At 37.1% G+C, this 18,521-nt stretch overlaps 3 pseudogenes; 2 read left to right on the top strand and 1 right to left on the bottom strand.

Annotated features, from left to right (window-relative positions):
* Positions 1-6,228: 6,228 nt before the first annotated feature.
* Positions 6,229-7,100, top strand: LOC101044348 (heterogeneous nuclear ribonucleoproteins C1/C2 pseudogene; annotated as a pseudogene).
* Positions 7,101-8,590: 1,490 nt separating this feature from the next.
* On the top strand, positions 8,591-8,709 carry LOC120364864 (5S ribosomal RNA; annotated as a pseudogene).
* Positions 8,710-8,712: 3 nt separating this feature from the next.
* On the bottom strand, positions 8,713-16,708 carry LOC101034591 (nocturnin pseudogene; annotated as a pseudogene).
* Positions 16,709-18,521: the final 1,813 nt, after the last annotated feature.

Here is an 18,521-nt window from a genome sequence, read left to right as displayed (position 1 = left end):
ATCTTTTTTTTTTTTTTTTAAATAATAAACCCTGTGTGATGTGGTGCTGAGAATGTATATTCTGTGGATTTGGGGTGGAAAGTTCTGTAAAGGTCTATCAGGTTTGCTTGGTCCAGGTCAGAGTTCAAGTCCTGGATATCCTTGTTAATTTTCTGTCTTGTTGATCTGTCTAATATTGACAGTGGAATGTTAAAGTCTCCCACTATTATTGTGGGGGAGTCTGTCTCTTTGTAAGTCATTAAGAACTTGCTTTATGTATCTGAGTGCTCTTGTATTGGGTGCATATATATTTAGGATCATTAGCTCTTCTTGTTGCATTGATCCTTTTACCATTATGTAATGTCCTTCTTTGTCCCTTTTGATCTTTGTTGGTTTAAAGTCTATTTTATCAGAGACTAGGATTGCAACTCCTGCTTTTTTTTGCTCTCCATTTTCTTGGTAAATCTTCCCTCATCCCTTTATTTTGAGCCTATGTGTATCCTTGCATGTGAGATGGGTTTCCTGGATACAGCACACCGATGGGATTACTTTTTATCCAATTTGCCAGTCTGTGTCTTTTGATTAGGGTGTTTAGCCATTTACATTTAGGGTTAATATTGTTAAGTGTAATCTGATCCTGCCATTTTGATGCTAATTGGCTGTTTTGCCTGTTAGTTGATGCAGTTTCTTCATTGTGTTGATGATCTTTACCATTTGGTATGTATTTGGAGTGGTTGGTACTGGTTGTTCCTTTACATGTTTAGTGTCTCTTTCAGGAGCTCTTGTAAAGCAGGCCTGGTGGTGATGAAATCTCTGAGTAATTGCTTGTTCATAAAAGATTTTATTTCTCCTTCACTTATGAAGCTTAGTTTGGCTGAATATGAAATTCTGGGTTGAAAGTTCTTTTCTTTAAGGATGTTGAATATTGGCCCCCACTCTCTTCTGGCTTGTAGGGTTTCTGCCAAGAAATCCACTGTGAGTTTGATGGGCTTCCCTTTGTGGGTAACCCGACCTTTCTCTCTGGCTGCCCTTAGCATTTTTTCCTTCATTTCAACCCTGGTGAATCTGACGATTATGTGCCTTGGGGTTGCTCTTCTTGAGGAATATCTTTGTGGTGTTCTCTGTATTTCCTGGACTTGAATATTGGCCTGCCTTGCTAGGTTGGGGAAGTTTTCCTGGATAATATCCTGAAGAGTATTTTCCAGCTTGGATTCATTCTCTCTGTCACATTCAGGTACACCTATCAAACGTAGATTAGGTCTTTTCACATAGTCCCATATTTCTTGGAGACTTTGTTCATTTCTTTTTACCCTTTTTGCCCTAATCTTGCCTTCTCATTTTATTTCATTGAGTTGATCTTCGATCTCTGATATCCTTTCTTCTGCTTGGTCAATTCGGCTATTGAAACTTGTGTATGCTTCATGAGGTTGTCGTGTTGTGTTTTTCAGCTCCATCAATTCATTTATATTCCACTCTAAACTGTTTATTCTCATTAGCATCTCATCAAACTTTTTCAAGGTTCTTAGTTTCTTTGCATTGAGTTAGAGCATGTTCTTTTAGCTCAAAGAAGTTTCTTATTACCCACCCTTCTGAAGACTGTTTCTGTCAATTCATCAGAATCATTCTATCCAGCCTTGTTCCCTCGCTGGTGAAGAATTGTGATCCCTTGGAGGAGGAGAGGTGTTCTGGTTTTGGGTGTTTTCATCCTTTTTGCGCTGGTTTCTTACCATCTTCGTGGATTTATTTACCTGTGGTCTTTGTAGTTGTTGACTTTCAGATGGGGTCTCTGAGTGGACATCCTTTTTGTTGATGATGGTTGTCATACTGTAGCCTGATGTTATGTGTTGTTCACATTATTTTCTTATTTTTCCCTGTTTGCAGCACTTGATTGTTTTTCATTTCTGATATTGGTTATATGTCTTCTTTTTCCTTGAGCGATCTTGCCAAAAGTTTCAGTTTTATTATTCCTTTTAGCTTACTTGCTATTCTCTACTGAATACTCTCTACTGAATATTCATTTTCTATTTCATTAATTTTTGCTCATGACTTTGACATTTTCTTCACTTTTATTTCTTCCTAATATAGAATTTATAGCTATAATTTTCCCTCAAAGTACAGGTTAGCTGCACCCTAAAAGCTTTATCTGTAGTGTCTCCACGATCCTTCAGTTTTAAATATTTTCTAATTTCTATTTAAATTGTTTTGTGACCTGAATTATTTGAAACCATAAAAAATTTTTCAAGTTACTCTTTAATTACTGAGCCATAGCTTAATTGCATTGTTCTCATAACATTCTCTGAATGATTCTAATTTTCTAATATTTGTTGTAATTCTATATCATATGCCTGAAAAGAAGGTTGATCCTGAACTTGGTGGAGACAGTGTTCCCTATGTGAGCTCATTATGACAAGTTTGTTGGAGGGAAATTCATGGTTCTCAATACATGTATCAGAAAATAGGAAAAGCTGAAAAACAACTAAGCACAACTGAAAACAAGCAAGAGACTGAGAGAATATACCCCAAAAAAATAAAAAGAAAGAAAATAATAAAAGGTAGAACCCAACAAAAAATAATAGAATGGTATAGAAAAAAAAGGCTAATACTATCGGAAGCTTCGTCTTTAAAAAGACCACTGCTGATAACCTCAGGAAATAACAGTTCAACAAAATAATAAAATGCAAACAAACAAAATATACTTAACTAAGGGAACAAATTATAGCTATAATAAAGACTTAAAAAGTAATTTTATTATAAAACATCTATAGCCAAATATTTTTGAAAACCTACAATTAATAGAATGAGAAATTACCAATAAAATTAGCATAACACAAAATAGGAAACTTGAATTGATAACCAGGAAAAATTTAAATAATGTCACCCAATAATCTTACAGGGTGTCCCACTGAACTGAAACAGAGCATTTCTATGTTATATAAATACAACCAAACTTAGAAAAATCGTGAAAACTGCCCAATTCATTTTTCAGTTTGGTACAATCTTTAAAACTATCAGATGAGGACAGCAAAGAAAATTATAGGCCAATTTCACTAACAAACATAGAAGGAAATCCACTCAATAAAATATCAGCTAACAGAATCCAATCAGGTGTTTGAAAAAAATAGCCCTAATAATACTTATTAGAGTTTATTCTAGAAATGCAAAGATAATTTAATAGCAGAAAGCCTATTAACATATTTCACCACAGGAATGTATTAAAGAATAAAATACATGATTATCTCAATAGACACAAGAAAGGCATTTGATAAGGTTCACATTCAATTAAGATTTTTTAAAACTTTTTAACTTCTTGAAGGCTAGAAAGAAAATAACTTTCTTAACTTTTTGAAGGCTATCTACAAATGCCCTATAGCAAACATCATAATTAATGGAGAAACTTTTGATGTATTTCTTTTTAAGGCCAATAAGATAAAAATCCTACCACCATAGCTACTGTTCAATATACTACGTGACATGCTGGCTAATAAAAGACAAGAATAGGTTAAAAGAATTGAAAGAGAAGAGTGTTCCTCATTTGAAGGTGACCTGATAATCCACATAGAAAACCCAGGATAATTACCATCCAACTAAAAGGCATTATAAAAAAAAATTAAGGCATAGTAGAAAATCACAATAAGAAAAACATTGTGATGTTGCATACAATCAAAAGACTAATGGAATCGAGTTTAAAAGCTCAGAAGGAGACCCATATGAAAACCTGGTGTATGACAGAGGTCATATCACAAGCCAGTAGAAAAATGATTAATATTTTGGAAATGGTAATGGGAACATTGTTACACTCCCTGGAAAAAAATTAAGTTGGATCCTTACCTCAAATAATCTCCAAATATGAACTTCATATGTATTAAAACAAAAACATGAAAAGCAGAAGTAAATTAAAAAGCAAGTAAAAATTTATATAGATTATCTTCATGATCTCGATGTAGAGAACCACTTCTTATAGAAGATTCTAAAAGAACAAGCCTTAAGGAGGAAAAGTAACAAACAATAAGGGCAAAATTAAAGATCCATGTACAAAGAAAGTCACCACACACAAGGTCAACAGATGGACAACAAATTGGGAGTAGATACCTGAATTTAATATCATTCAGAAAAAGCCAGAAGGTTTGCAAAAAGAAATGGACAAAGGACATGAACAATTTACAGAAGAAAGAATCCAGATTGCAATATTCAATGAAAATAAGCTCAAACCTCATGGGTATTCAGAGAAATGCAAATTAAACAAAGAAATGCTATTTCATATGGGTAAAACGGCAAATATTATAAACTCAAATAGTTCCAAATCTGACAAAGATCTAGGGAAATTGCAATATTGTATTTCTTGTCACAAACTGTTACAGCCATTATGAAGAACATATTGTTAGTATTTAGAGAAATTAGTGTAAGAATGGTCAGTGACCTGAAAATCCTACTCCTAACTTATATTGCAGAGAAACTCCTGTGCAGGTCCAAAAAGACACATGTAACATGTAATATGAAAAAATGCTCATCATCACTGGTCATTAGAGAAGTACAAATCAAAACTACATTGAGATACCATCTCACACCAGTTAGAATGGCGATCATTAGAAAATCTGGAGACAACAGATGCTGGAGAGGATGTGGAGAAATAGGAACACTTTTACACTGTTGGTGGGAGTGTAAATTAGTTCAACCATTGTGGAAGACAGTGTGGCAATTCCTCAAGGACCTAAAAATAGAAATCCCATTTGACCCAATGATCCTATTACTGGGTATATATCCAAAGGATTATAAATCATTCTACTACAAGGACACATGCACACGAATGTTCACTGCAGCACTGTTTACAATAGTAAAGACCTGGAACCAACCCAAATGCCCATCGACGATAGACTGGATAGGGAAAATGTGGTACATATACGCCATGGAATAATATGCAGCCATCAAAAATGATGAGTTTGCATCCTTTGTAGGGACGTGGATGAACCTGGAAACCATCATTCTCAGCAAACTGACACAAGAGCAGAAAATCAAATACCGCATGTTCTCACTCATAGGCGGGTGTTGAACAATGAGAACACATGGACACAGGGAGGGGAGCACTACACACTGGGGTCCGTTGGGGGGAAATGGGGGAGGGACGGGGGGGTGGGGAGGTGGGGAGAGATAGCATGGGGAGAAATGACAGATATAGCTGAGGGGAAGAAAGGCAGCACATCACACTGCCATGTGTGTACCTATGCAACAATTTTGCATGTTCTTCACATGTACCCCAAAACCTAAAATGCAATTAAAAAAAAAAGACACATGTAAAAAAATATTCATGGCAGGACTGGTTGTGGTGTGAATAAGTGGGGAAAATGCATATAAAGAAATATTTAAAACAAGTGAGATTTACTAAGCTAAGCATCTAGCTAGAGATATGTATAGCCTCATAAACACAGTATGATATAAAAAACAAATATTTGTATCAATGCCATTTATATCATGCTAAAACACACATATAAAAGATCATGTATGTTAATGGAAAGAAAGGTAGAATGGAAGAAGTATGTTTGATTTGACAATTTGAGGAGTTGGGAATGGAAATAGGGTTGGGGAATGCAATAATATAATATGAAACAAGAGAGGTTTTACATCAACCAGTGGTAATATGCCAAGAACTAACTAAGGAGTGTAATTAATTCAGTTCAGTAAACGCAAGGACCAAAGAGAAAACAAAAGAAAAAATGGTAAAGCCTGTTTTAAAAAACAAACTTCACAGGCCTTTAAATGTATATACTCATGACTTCTTGATTCTCTTACTGTTGACCTTGACCTAGCAATTTTGTTTGCAGCAGTTCACTTTCACTAAAAGTAAACCTAAGAGAAATTCATAAGAGCTATTTTCCAGTTAGGCTCTATATTATCTCCTCAATGCTATCACTTTGCAACATGTGGTATAACTTTTTCACACTGAATTCCCTCATTAGCTCATCATGCTGTATTTTTTGCTTTATGAAAATATTTATATGAGTAACCCCAGAACTGCAGCCTTCTGGGGTCACCTTTCTCCTTAATATCTAATTAAAAGAAACCACATTTTGTGAAGAGATGAAGACTGAGCAGTTGTGGTCATGTTGCTGACCTCGAGCAGCAGTCAGCTTCTCTGAGTAGAACCCAGGAATAGGAGACTCAGAATCAAATCTCTTCTCCCTTCCCACTCCTGTGAGATTTTTTTGATCTTCGGCTACAATTTCAGCTCTGTGAGAAACCTTATCATCAAACACAATGGCCAGCAATGTTACTAACAAGACAGATCCTTGCTCCATGAACTTCTACGTGTTCATGGAGAATCTCAACACTCCTGTGGTCAAGAAGTCTGATGTGGAGGCAATCTCTTCAAAATATGGTAAAATTTGGGCTGCTCTGTTCATACGGGCTTTGCCTTCATCTATTATGTGAATGAGAGAAGTGCCCAGGCTGCTGTAGCAGGAGAGGATGGAAGAATGATTGCTGGCCAGGTTTTAGATAGTAACCTGGCTGCAGAGCCAAAAGTGAACCAAGGAAAAACAGAAGTGAGATGATCTGCAGTGGAGATGTACAGCTCCTCTTTTGACTTGGGCTATGACTTTCAACAGGATTATTATGATAGGATGCACAGTAACCCAGCACGAGTTCCTCCTCCTATTGCTAGGGCTGTAGTTCCCTCAAAACATCAGCGTGTATCAGGAAACACTTCATGAAGGGGCAAAAGTGGCTTCAATTCTAAGAGTGGACAGCAGGGATCTTCCAAGTCTGGAAAGTTGAAAGGAGATGACCTTCAGGCCATTAAGAAGGAGATGACCGAGATAAAACAAGAAGTGGATTCTTCCCTGGATAACCTGGAAAAAACTGAAAGAAACAGCACAAACAATCCGTAGAGGTAGAGAATGGTAAGTCAGAAGAAGAGCAGAGCAGCAGCTCCATGAAGAAAGATGAGACTCGTGTGAAGATGGAGTCTGAGGGGGGTGCAGATGTCTCTGCTGAGGAGGGGACCTACTGGATGATGATGGTAATGAAGATGGGGGGATGACCAGCTGGAGTTGATCAAGGATGATGAGAAAGAGGCTGAAGGAGGAGAGGGTGACAGAGACAGCGCCAATGGCGAGAATGACTCTTAAGCACATAGTGGGGTTTAGAAATCTTATCCCATTATTCCTTTACCTAGGCGCTCATCTAAGATCAAATTTTTCACCAGATCTTCTCCCCTAGTACCTTCAGCACATGCTCACTGTTCTCCCAGTGTTCATTGTCCTTCCCGTGTTCATTAATTCATATTGCCCTGCGCCTAGTCCCATTTTCACTTCCTTTGACGCTCCTAGTAGTTTTGTTAAGTCTTACCCTGCAATTTTTGCTTTTAATTTTGATACCTCTTTATGACGTAACAATAAAAAGGATGTATCTTTTTTTTTAAAAAAAAAAAAGAAAGAAAAAAAAAAAGAAAACCAAAGTTCTTCTTTTCTAGGAAAATCAAGTCCTTCCTGTGTTTAAGGTTCCTTTGAGAGGCTCATATGGCTTGGTTGTTACTTGCCACCTTACATTAATGGCTGCTGTTCTATGGCTGCTCTCTGAAAACCACTGGCCAATTTACTACTATATGCTCCACTTCTTTCAGTTTTGCTTGGCCAACTAATGCTGATGCTGGAGAGTAGGCACTTAATTTCATTAAAGGCACGAATAACACATAAAAAAAAAAACCTGAAAATTTACAGTAGGCATCACGGCTCTTACAGGCCATCAGCCTGGGAGCTCCCTTTGGCCACCTTCGCTCTTACATTCTCCTGAAATATCTACTCAGATTTGAGTCCTTTCTTCCGTCTTCCATTCTTTACCAGCCCCATGAAGATTACCTGGAAAAAAAAAAATTGACATCGAAATAACTCTGAATCCCCCCAACACTCCCTCCTCTTTGAATATGGGTTATGCTTAATAATTGTTCCAAATAATTAAATTTGGAAAGGAAAACATAGTAAGAATCCTAATTCTAGATAAAACTGTTAATTATATGCGAGAAGTACGAAACAGGAAAATGTGTACACTTACTATATGATAATACTAAGAAATCACTGCTAATTATTTTAGGTATAATTTTTTTTTTTTTTTTTTTGAGACGAAGTTTTGCTCTTGTTGCCCAGGCTGGAGTGCAATGGCACAATCTCAACTCACCGCAACCTCTGACTCCTGAGTTCAAGCAATTCTCCTGCCTCAGCCTCTGAAGTAGCTGGGATTACAGGCATGCACCACCATGCCCGGCTAATTCTGTATTTTTAGTAGAGACAGGGTTTCTCCATGTTGGTCAGGCTGGTCTTGAACTCTCGAGCTCAGGTGAGTCACCCTCCTCAGCCTCCCAAAGTCCTGGGATTATAGGTGTGAGCCACCGTGCCTGGCCTAAAGTCTTAGTCTTTTAAGATACATAGTGACATATTTACAGAAGAGAAATGACATGTTGTTTGGGGATTGCTACGAAATAATCTGTGGGGGAAGAGAGCAGACAGAGGTATAAACCACATAAGAGTAGAGTCAACTATTCAAGCTTGGTGAAGGTCTGTGGAAGGTCACCACACTAGTCTCTTAACTTTTGAATATGTCTTAAATTATTAAAAAAATTTTAGTCTATGGCCATACCACCCTGAATGTGCCCGATCTCATCTGATCTTGGAAGCTAAGCAGGGTCAGGCCTGGTTAGTACTTGGATAGGAGACCATCTGGGAATACTGGGTGCTGTAGATTTTCAAAAAAAAATAAAATAAATAAATAAATTTTAAATAAATGTCTGCTGAGATATATCCTCCCTCAATGAGAACCATTTACACTATTAAACCAATTAGTTACCATCTCCATTTGACTTATTTGCATTATGTACATTATTTAAAAATGCAAGATACTTGTGTTATAATTGTACAACTAAAGAGGTATTTTGATGACCTTACTAAAGCAGATTAAAGGTCTGTTCAAAGATGATTTGCTGTCACCTCTGACACCTTCTGCTGTCAACTTTAAACCTTTATGGCATGAAAACAACATTGTAAAGTTGTCCCTCACTAAGAACCCTGCCACACATATAGATATGTAGAAAAAAGAACAGCCATCAAAATATTAACAATGGTCTTCTCTGTACAGAACTGTTATTTTCTAAGATATTCATCTGTTATTTTATCAGAAAAAAATGACATACCAAAGTAAAAAATACATATAAAACAAACAAAAAGATTGTCAAAAGAAGACAATAAGAAAAGCTGCCTTAAAAAAAGCAAACCAGTTACCTAAAAATGCACGTAAGGCTAGTCCTAACCTAAAGAGTTAATGATGGCACTTGCAACGTTATTCTTCATTGTGGAGCAAGGATATTTCATCAAGTGTCAACTTGGCCTACGCAAAATACTCCCAAAGATCTTGATCCTCTTCTAAATTTACTGAGTGGGCTTCTGGTTACTAATTCAATTTGCCAGGGCCCTCATGCTGGAAAAAGGAATGCCCCTACAACATATATTAATGCGGCATTTTGGTCATTAGAAAATAAGATCTCAATATAAATTGATCAGTATTCTGAATTAAGACATCAATCCCTTATGTGTTTGGTTGGAATAACTTCCTCCTCAAGGGATTACTCTGCTGATGATAATTTGAAAGCAAACTTGTGGGCCTGTAGCATGAAGCCTAAAATGTAGACACCCAACTGAGACGCTGCTCTAGAGTTTCTGAGTTGACCAGTTAGCCTATCACCCTCAATGATATCTATCCCTGATTCATCATTACTCTGCAATGAGGACTGGCTAGAATTAAGACTGTAAAAAATCTTTCACTCATCTATTTATTCATTCAGTAACGCTTACTAGGTCCCTATTAGAGCCTAGCATGTCCCCTTTCTTAGCTCACCATGCTTCATCCAAGCTGACTTTTCTGATAGTTCCAAGAATACACTAAGTTCTTTGCTACCACAAGGGCATTGTTCTCTGTGCCTCCTACAGCCTTCTTCCCATGTTCCTGGACTACACTGCTACCTAATCAAGGCACCTCCACTAACCATTCATTGTAAAGTAGCCTTTCTCCTCCTCAGTACCCATCATAATTTGTCTTTATCACATCTGTTTAATATTACAATTCCTTATTTACTTATGTATTGCCTAGCTTACACATTAGAACATAAACTCTATGAGGGCAGGGATATGTCTAAGTCCTTGCTAGATCCCTAATTTTTAGAACAATACTCAACACAAACTAGAATTCTCAATAAATATGGATTAAGTAAAACAATGAATTCTTAATTAAATTTTCTATCAAATAAATAATATCTAATTTAATTCTGCAGAAATGTAGGTGTGTGCTATCCTATTTAAGTAGTTTAAGCTGTATATTTTTCAAAGAAGGAATTTCCAAAGCATGGACCATTCTTCCATATAACTTTAGAACTCTTTGTAATCAATTGTCTATAACATCCATTCCCAAGGGTCTTTTGGTAATTCAGTGTATAAAAGTGTACATTATGCTTTTCTCAAAAACTGCTATTAACCACAGGAAACACATATCTGTATTAGTCAAACCTAAAATAGACTTAGGATTTAATTCAAATAAAATTATTTATAAAATTTTCACATAATATCTGAAACTCTAAAAAAATTTTGAAACTCATAGCTGTCCCTTCTCCCCATCCATCCTCAGAAAACCAATGTCTGAACATCAGGCTTCATGTCTAAAGGTCACAATTAACCACTTCAGAACACCAAAAGTGGAAAACCAAAGGTCAAATAACCAAAGAATCTGCAGCATTCCTAGAAAGGCTGTATAAAATCAACAATAGTATAAAACACGTGAAGAAAGCATCTTTATTTATGCTCTGATCATTAACAGATTGCATAATTTCATTAAACTAGATTCTACAAGGCTTTTCTTGGGATATTTCTGAAGTCCTTTCATTTAATAACTTCCAAAACAAGAATAATTTGAGAAGTATAGCACGTAAATTCTCTCTCTCTTCTGCTGCTCTAGGAAAGGGTTTCAGACAAAAGTCTCAGATATAAATAGACCACTGAGTCCCAAACTCCAACACAGGGACTGATATATGCCCCAGATGAAGTCTGTGTGTTTTTAAGTCAATTTAAAGTAAGAACATAATTGGATTTCTATGTAGAAAATACAGACATAACTGAATTTTTCATGACACTAAATATATTCAATTTAAAGTACCCGTCCTTTATTATGAAATTCTGTCCTTTGGGTGCTTTAAAATGTCTTTTCTTTTATAAAATGCTGGTGATAGCAGGTGGTGTTTTTAACATCCTTATTCGGCAAAATAAAAGTTGGCAACTTCTAGAGTACCCAAATAATGTTTTTAAAAATGTACTATTCATAAAACCCAACGCTGTGTAAAACAAATATTGATGGCCTAAAGAAGGAACAAGGTTTTCTGGGAAGAGTTGGCCCCAAGGCATCCCACATTTCTGGAAGTTTATATTTCAACAAAAATAGCTGAACAGTGGCAACCTTTGCTCCTATTCCACTGTAGTGAGGCTAAGATTTTTCTTCATAGTGTCCTTAAGATCTATGCTATCCGTCAATTCTGAAATTGTCTGCTAGCTGTTACTTACAAACAAAATGATTGGGCTATTACGTCAACGTATTTTCACAAAAAAATCTGAAGACAGAAAAAGGTAGAATGATGTAACAAGGTATCTTAGAGCCCATAGGATGTTAAAGTTAAGAAAGTGCATAAGAAAAACAAATGATTTGGACAGTATAACCAAGATGAGTTAAAGTATAAAACTGCATGCAGTCTCTAATTTAACAATTCTATTGCTCAATATGAATTGTAAGCTGGTTAAGTGATATTCAAAATGGAAGTTTTTCCACAGAAACAAAACAAAGCTAGGTTCCAAGACGGCCTACATGGACCTACTGATTTAGATTATCCAAGGAGTACAACTCAGAATTCAGCAGCATCTCTTTCCCCGTCTCATATAACTAAATGTAGAGGTAAGAAGGCAAGACACTCCTAAAAGGTATTAATTTGTTAAATTTTCTTTATCTGTAAACAAAAACTGCAATTCCTTATACTACTTTGATGCTGACATAAAAGCAAGCACCTCCCTAAACTGTCTACTTCCTGTTGCTCCAAATTGAGAAACAAAAGGAATTTACCCTTCCTGAGGGCACAAGCTAGGATCCCAGAGCTCAGCGCCTCCAAGCTGGTCCCATTACATATTGGTCCTAAAACAGAATCATTCTGAAAATGGATCACGGATAATTATGCACGTTTGTGTGTGCATGTGTATGGGTGTGTATGTGTGATAAAATACACATCACATAAATTTACCCTTTCGTTATTTTTTAGTGTACAGTGCAGTCACATTAAGTACAGTCACACTGCTGTGTAACCAAAATCATGTTTCTCATCCTGGATCTTCAAGGATTCTGCAGGTTGCTCATGGCATGCTTTCATTTGTACAGTAATATATTTTGCTCCACACTCTGGGAGCACCTGCTTCACAGACTTGTCTGCTGTAGCCTAGCCAGTGGTATAACCTAGTGATTAAATTGCTAAACTGATTAAATTACCCTGAAAAACCAAGTTGTCTCAGGTCCTCTGCATTCAACTTGACGTGTCAACTGTGAAACGCCTGTGTTCCAGTGGAATGAAAAATTATAATCCTCCCACTTTTTTTTTCTTTGTAACAGTGTCTCACTCTGTCACCCAAGCTGGAGTGCAGCAGTACAATTATGTCTCACTGCAGCACTGACCTCCCCGGCTCAAGCAATGCTCTTGTCTCAGCCTACCCGGCTCAAGGGATCCTCTCATCTCAGCCTCCTGAATAGCTGGGACTACAAGTGTACATTACCATGCCCACCATGCCCAGTTAATATTGGGGTTTTTTTTTTGTATTTTTGTTTGTGTGGAGATGAAATTTTGAAGCAACAACAGTCCTTTACGCAATAGAAAATGCTCAACCAGAGAGGAATTCTTCATTTATGTTACCACCATGGCTATCTATATTTCTGCTATGAGCCACATAAAATTAAATGCTTTCTTCAAATAATTAAAACTCAACTAATTTTCACAATATTCATACAGCATACAGTTGGCCCTCTATATCTGGGGGTTTCACATCCATGGCTTCAACCAATTGTGGATCGAAAATATTTTTCTAAAATATTGTGTCTGAACATGTACAGACTTTTTTCCTTGTCATTATTCCCGAAACAATACACTAACACAACTATTTACATACCATTTACATTGTATTCATTATTATGTAAGTTATCTAGAAATGATTTAAAGTATCCAAGAGGATGTGCTTAGGTTTTATGTAAATACTACACCATTTTATATCAAGGATTGGAGCATCCATGGATTTGGGTATCTGCAGGGTCCTGGAACCAAATCCCCACGGATACCAAAGGATGATGGTATTTATCAATAGATAGATAGCATAATTGCTTTGGCACTTATCAGCAGATATAGAACATAATAGCCTTTGGCCTCATCAATAGATATGAAATATAACAGTTTTTGCAATCAATAAGACAAAATTGCACTTGAATATTACAACTATTATTTGTTCTTCAAGGCATACACATATAAGAACAGCAGTTCACACAAAGCAAACTATCAATTTCCCTCTAAATTTGTAAGCTGATTTCTTAAAAGAGATATTTTGCTTTGTAAATAAGGAAACACAGGTACCTCATGATTCATTCTCCTCTCCTATGGCTAAATTGCTAAAATAAAAATGGAGATCTTTCTTGCCCACATACTCACTACCATGGTGAAGGGCACTCAAATAACACTGATTTTAGACTATCAGGAAAGAATACAACTTACAAACAGTTCAACTTACAACTTTTTTTTTTTAAGCTTTAAAAGACCATTATTAATCTTAAGTATTCATGACTCATGGGTTAAAATATTTATCAATTTAATACCAATAGGTTATTTTGTTTAGACAAGACTTTAGCTGTTATCGTTACCACTTTGATGTCCGATGGGAGGGAATTCTACATTATCTCACTTTTCACATTCTCCTTTATAGATGTTTTGAACCACAATATCTAGCTATCTTAGGAAAGTTCAATGACAGTCCATTAACAGGCTTTCCAGAAAGCTTCCCATCACTGAAAAGAAGGTCCCACTGGCTTTCTTAGCCATTATCACATTCAGCATATAAATAACCTACTGTGAGAAGCACATTCCAATAGTGATGATGTTGAATGACCTCAAGTGTATAGCAGAATTATTCCAATGGAAAATCTTAAATAATTGAAAACGAATTGGAATCTCTTCAAGAAATACATTAATGGGGAACATGGAGGCACAGAAAGGATTATTTATAAAGAATGTATGAAGGAGACCTGATACTTATACCTAAATAACAAACAAAACCCCCTCCTGGCTAGTTTTTTTGTACGCATTTTATTAAAGCCCAAATGAAAATTGGGCTTTGAAGTTTAGAATTTAAAGCTTCAAGAAAATTACAATAAATTACTTTCTCTAAAATTTGTGTCTTCCGTGGTTCTAAAATGTTCCTAATGCTATAATTTAATTTTATATGAAGATATTTTTTAAAATACCTCCATGTATATCTTGTTGACTTTTTTTATTATTTATTTATTTGAGACAAAGTCTTGCGCTGTCATTCAGGCTGGAGTACAGTGGCATAATCTCAACTCACTGTAACCTCCACTTCCTGGGTTCAAGCAATTCTCCTACCTCAGCCTCCCAAGTAGCTGGGACTACAGGCACCTGCTACCACGTTCGGCTAATTTTTATCTCTTTGGTAGAGACGGGGTTTCACCACATTGGCCAGACTGGTCTCAAACTCCTGACCTTGTAACCCACCCACGCAAAGTGCTGGGATTATAGGTGTAAGCCACCACACCTGGCCTGATTTTTTTTAATTCACAAATAAATACCTTGAAATGCTGTCTAGAGAAATTGCTCCTACATACTTAATTATGGAAGATTCATGCAATTCTGAGTTTTTATAGAAATCAGCCATTTTTTTTTCTTAATTACTTATTTATTTAAGAAATACAGACAAGGTCTTGCTATGTTGCCCAAGCTGATCTAAAACTTCTGGCCTCAAGGAGTCCTCCAGCCTCAGCCTCTCACAATGCTGTGCCCAGCCAAAACAAGCCAATTTAATGCCCTTAAACAATCAAAATGTAATGATAAGGAAAATAATACAAGCCAAAACCAAAGTGCAAAAGCAAAAGCCTTTTTCCTATAGGTTTTAATTGAAAAGATTTGTGAACTAATGGGATCCTTTCCCAAGGGCAGGCTGAAAATATAAAAAATGAAATGACAGAGGCTTCTCATGTTTCTATCCTTCCTTAGGTAACTTCTTATCCTATTTCAGTTTCTTGAAACATCTCTGGTTAAGACTCTTGTGATTAAAGAGACAAAAACATGTGTTTGTATTAGTCCATCAGATTCATCTTTAAAGGTGAAGTCACATACCAGAGACGGTGGTCTGAAGGATAATTGAAGGATGGTAGCCAGTTGCGTCCAATCTGTTCTTTGGTGAGCAGATCAAGAGCTGACCTTTAGAGCATGTTTAGAATACCAGATACAATCCAGGGTGTGCCTGCCATCCCCTGGAGTCCAGATCTTCCAGGTAGTATATGGGGTATCTGTCTGCCCACCAGCATTCAGCAGCTTGTGGGCACTGTTCAGGTTGAGGCTGTAGGAAGCAAAGTGTTTATAGACCTCTTATGTTGGTTCTGCATCGAAGTTCCCATAAACAATAAGGGGTATCTTGCCTCCTTGGGTGATGTTTTGCAGGTTCTGAAGAAGGTCACAGCCTTGAGCTGATCGAAACCACTTCTAGCCAGTGTGTGCTTTTACATGGGTGACAGTGATACACAACTGTTGGTCTGATTCCTTGCCCTCTAGGAACTGGGCAATGGCTACCTGATTGGTTTTCAATGGGTATAAGCCGAATATTGGCACCGCTGACTAGTTTAATTTGGTTTTGGAAGAAAATTAGGTACAGCCAACTGGTCCATTGTTGTGTTCTATACCTAGACAACATGACCAGGGCTTGGGAAAAAGATGTGCCTTGATAGCCCAGCCTAGTGAGGAGTGGTTGGAAATGTCAAAATACCAGTCTACCTCTTGGAGGCACAATGTATCAGGGCTGGTAGACTAGGATGAGATACTTCCTTTCTTCTCACTTGAGTGCTTCAACAAGGCATTGTACAAAGTTGTCATTGTCTTTCCAACAGCTTGGATGAAGTTGTTCCATTGCATGGCCCGAATAGGTAGGTAGTTACTGGAGCAATCTGTTCCCAGATCCACAAAATCTCTCTAGAACCAGGAAGGTTAATTATGCAGGACAGCCCTGCATTCCTCAGAAAGCTCTTTAGGAGCTATGGGCTCCAAATGTCCGAGGTCAGGAAATACCAAACACTCGGTGCAGAAGGCAGCACTGCTGTTCAGTGTCTTGGCGAGAGCACTAGAGTCTGCTCATACTATTTCAGTCATACTTTGAGTACTCATACAACCGTTCTGCTTTTCACCTTCTCTACAGTCTTCACTAAGTTACATGAGATATTCAACACTTTATTATAAAATAGGCTTTCTATGAGATGATTTTGCCCAACTATAGGCTCATGTAAGTGATCTGAGCACATTTAAGGTAGGCTAGGCTAACATGTTTGGTAGGCCAAAAGTATTAAATGCATTTTTTACTTAATAATTTCAACTTTCGATGGGTTTGTTGGGATGTAACCCCATCGTAAGTTAAATAGCATCTGTACTGATTTGTTCACCTTGAGTTTAATAGTGGGGAAATACACCTGGATGATCCTAAGAATATAGCTTCCAGGACAATTACCACACAGACTGAACCACCACCGAATGAGAGACCCCCCAAGAGCACTAGAATGGCAAGCTCTACTAAGCAAATATACTGATCATTTTTCAAGCTGTAGTTATATTTAAACCAATTTTCACTGCAGTTCATTTTACAGAAATTACTTCATAGCTTTAGGAATCCCCTGTGAAATCCTAAATACCAGCACTACAAATTTAAACTTCTTATTTTTAAGCAGACTTAATAAACAATGAACTAATCACTGAACCAGCATGTCTTCATATATACCTGCATTAGACTGGTTTTGCTTAACTCACAAGCTGCCAGTTATTTTACTAAAATTCAACACAAGCTTGATTAAAAGGCAATAGAATTAGCTACACAATGAAGATACAGAACAGAGGATTAAAGCAGTAAAATGCCTGTCCAGGTAACAAATTTAAAATGAACACCAGGAGTTAAAAATTTTTAAACTAATTGGCATGGCTCAAACAGGTAAACTGGTGAATAAACCAGCCAGTTGTGTGGAAGAAACCTTGAGGCATCAACAGCAGTATCTGGTTCCTAGGAACCTCGTACCTTAAGCCCAGTGTTTTCTTATCTATCATTGCATTAGAATTTGACATTCCTGAAAGCCAAATGAGGGCAAACCTTTTTGTCAAAGGTTTAGTTGGAAACAGTAAGCCAAGTCAAGGTCACAGTGTTAGTGAAGTTTACAGCAGTCCCCAGCATGATGTAGGCAGTCATAGGCATTCAGTGAATGCTCATTTAAGATAATGCCTCCAGCCTCATAACTAAACATAGTACCCTTCATAATTTTTTTTTTTTTTGACAGAGAGTCTCTCTGTTGCCCAGGCTGGAGTGTAGTGGCATAATCTCAGCTCACTGCAACCTCTGTCTCCCAGGTTCAAGCAATTCTCCTGCCCAGCCTCCCAAGTAGCTGGGACTACAGGCGTGTTTCACCGTGCCAAGCTAATTTTCTGTATTTTTAGTAGCAATGGGGTTTCACCATGTTAGCCAGGATGGTCTCGATCTCTTGGCCTTGTGATCCACCCACCTCGGCCTCCCAAAGTGCTAAAATCACAGGCATGAGCCATGGGGCCCAGTCCCCTTTATTATCAAAATTCATTAGCTATCATTACAGGATGCTCACTGTGCTGAGCTCAGAACTGTATGAATAGCATTTAATTCCAACAATTCATTACGTAACATTATTAACCTCATTTTACAGACATGGAAACCGAGACTTAGAAAAGCAAACTCACCAAAGTCACTTAGTATTTCAGGAGCCTGAACTTGAATTAAGAGTTTGACTCAAGAGCCCTGTTCTTAACTACAGTTGACCCCTGAACGACATGGCGGGTAGGGGTGCCAAACCCTCGTGCAGCCAAAAACCTGTGTATAATTTTTTGACTCCCGCAAAATTTAACTACTAATATCTTACAACTGACCAGAAGCATTACTGATAATATAAACAGCCAATTAACAGATTTTGTATGTTATGTGTAGTAGATACTGTATTTTTTATGCGAACATCAGGAACAATACATACATCATATTCTTATAATAAAGTAAGCTCTCAGAAAAGAAAATGTTATGAAAATCTGAAGGAAAATATGTTTACTATTCATTAAGTAGATCATCATAAAGGTTTTCATCCTCTTCATCTTTATATTAGTGGACTAAGAAAGCGAAAAGGGAGTGTTGGTCTTGCTGTTCCAGGAGTGGCAAAAG

This window comes from Saimiri boliviensis, chromosome 6 (assembly GCF_048565385.1).
Source record: "Saimiri boliviensis isolate mSaiBol1 chromosome 6, mSaiBol1.pri, whole genome shotgun sequence".
Lineage (NCBI taxonomy): Eukaryota > Metazoa > Chordata > Mammalia > Primates > Cebidae > Saimiri > Saimiri boliviensis.
The sequence above is the reverse complement of the archived record's forward strand: the minus strand, read 5'-3'. Positions and strand labels throughout refer to the sequence as shown.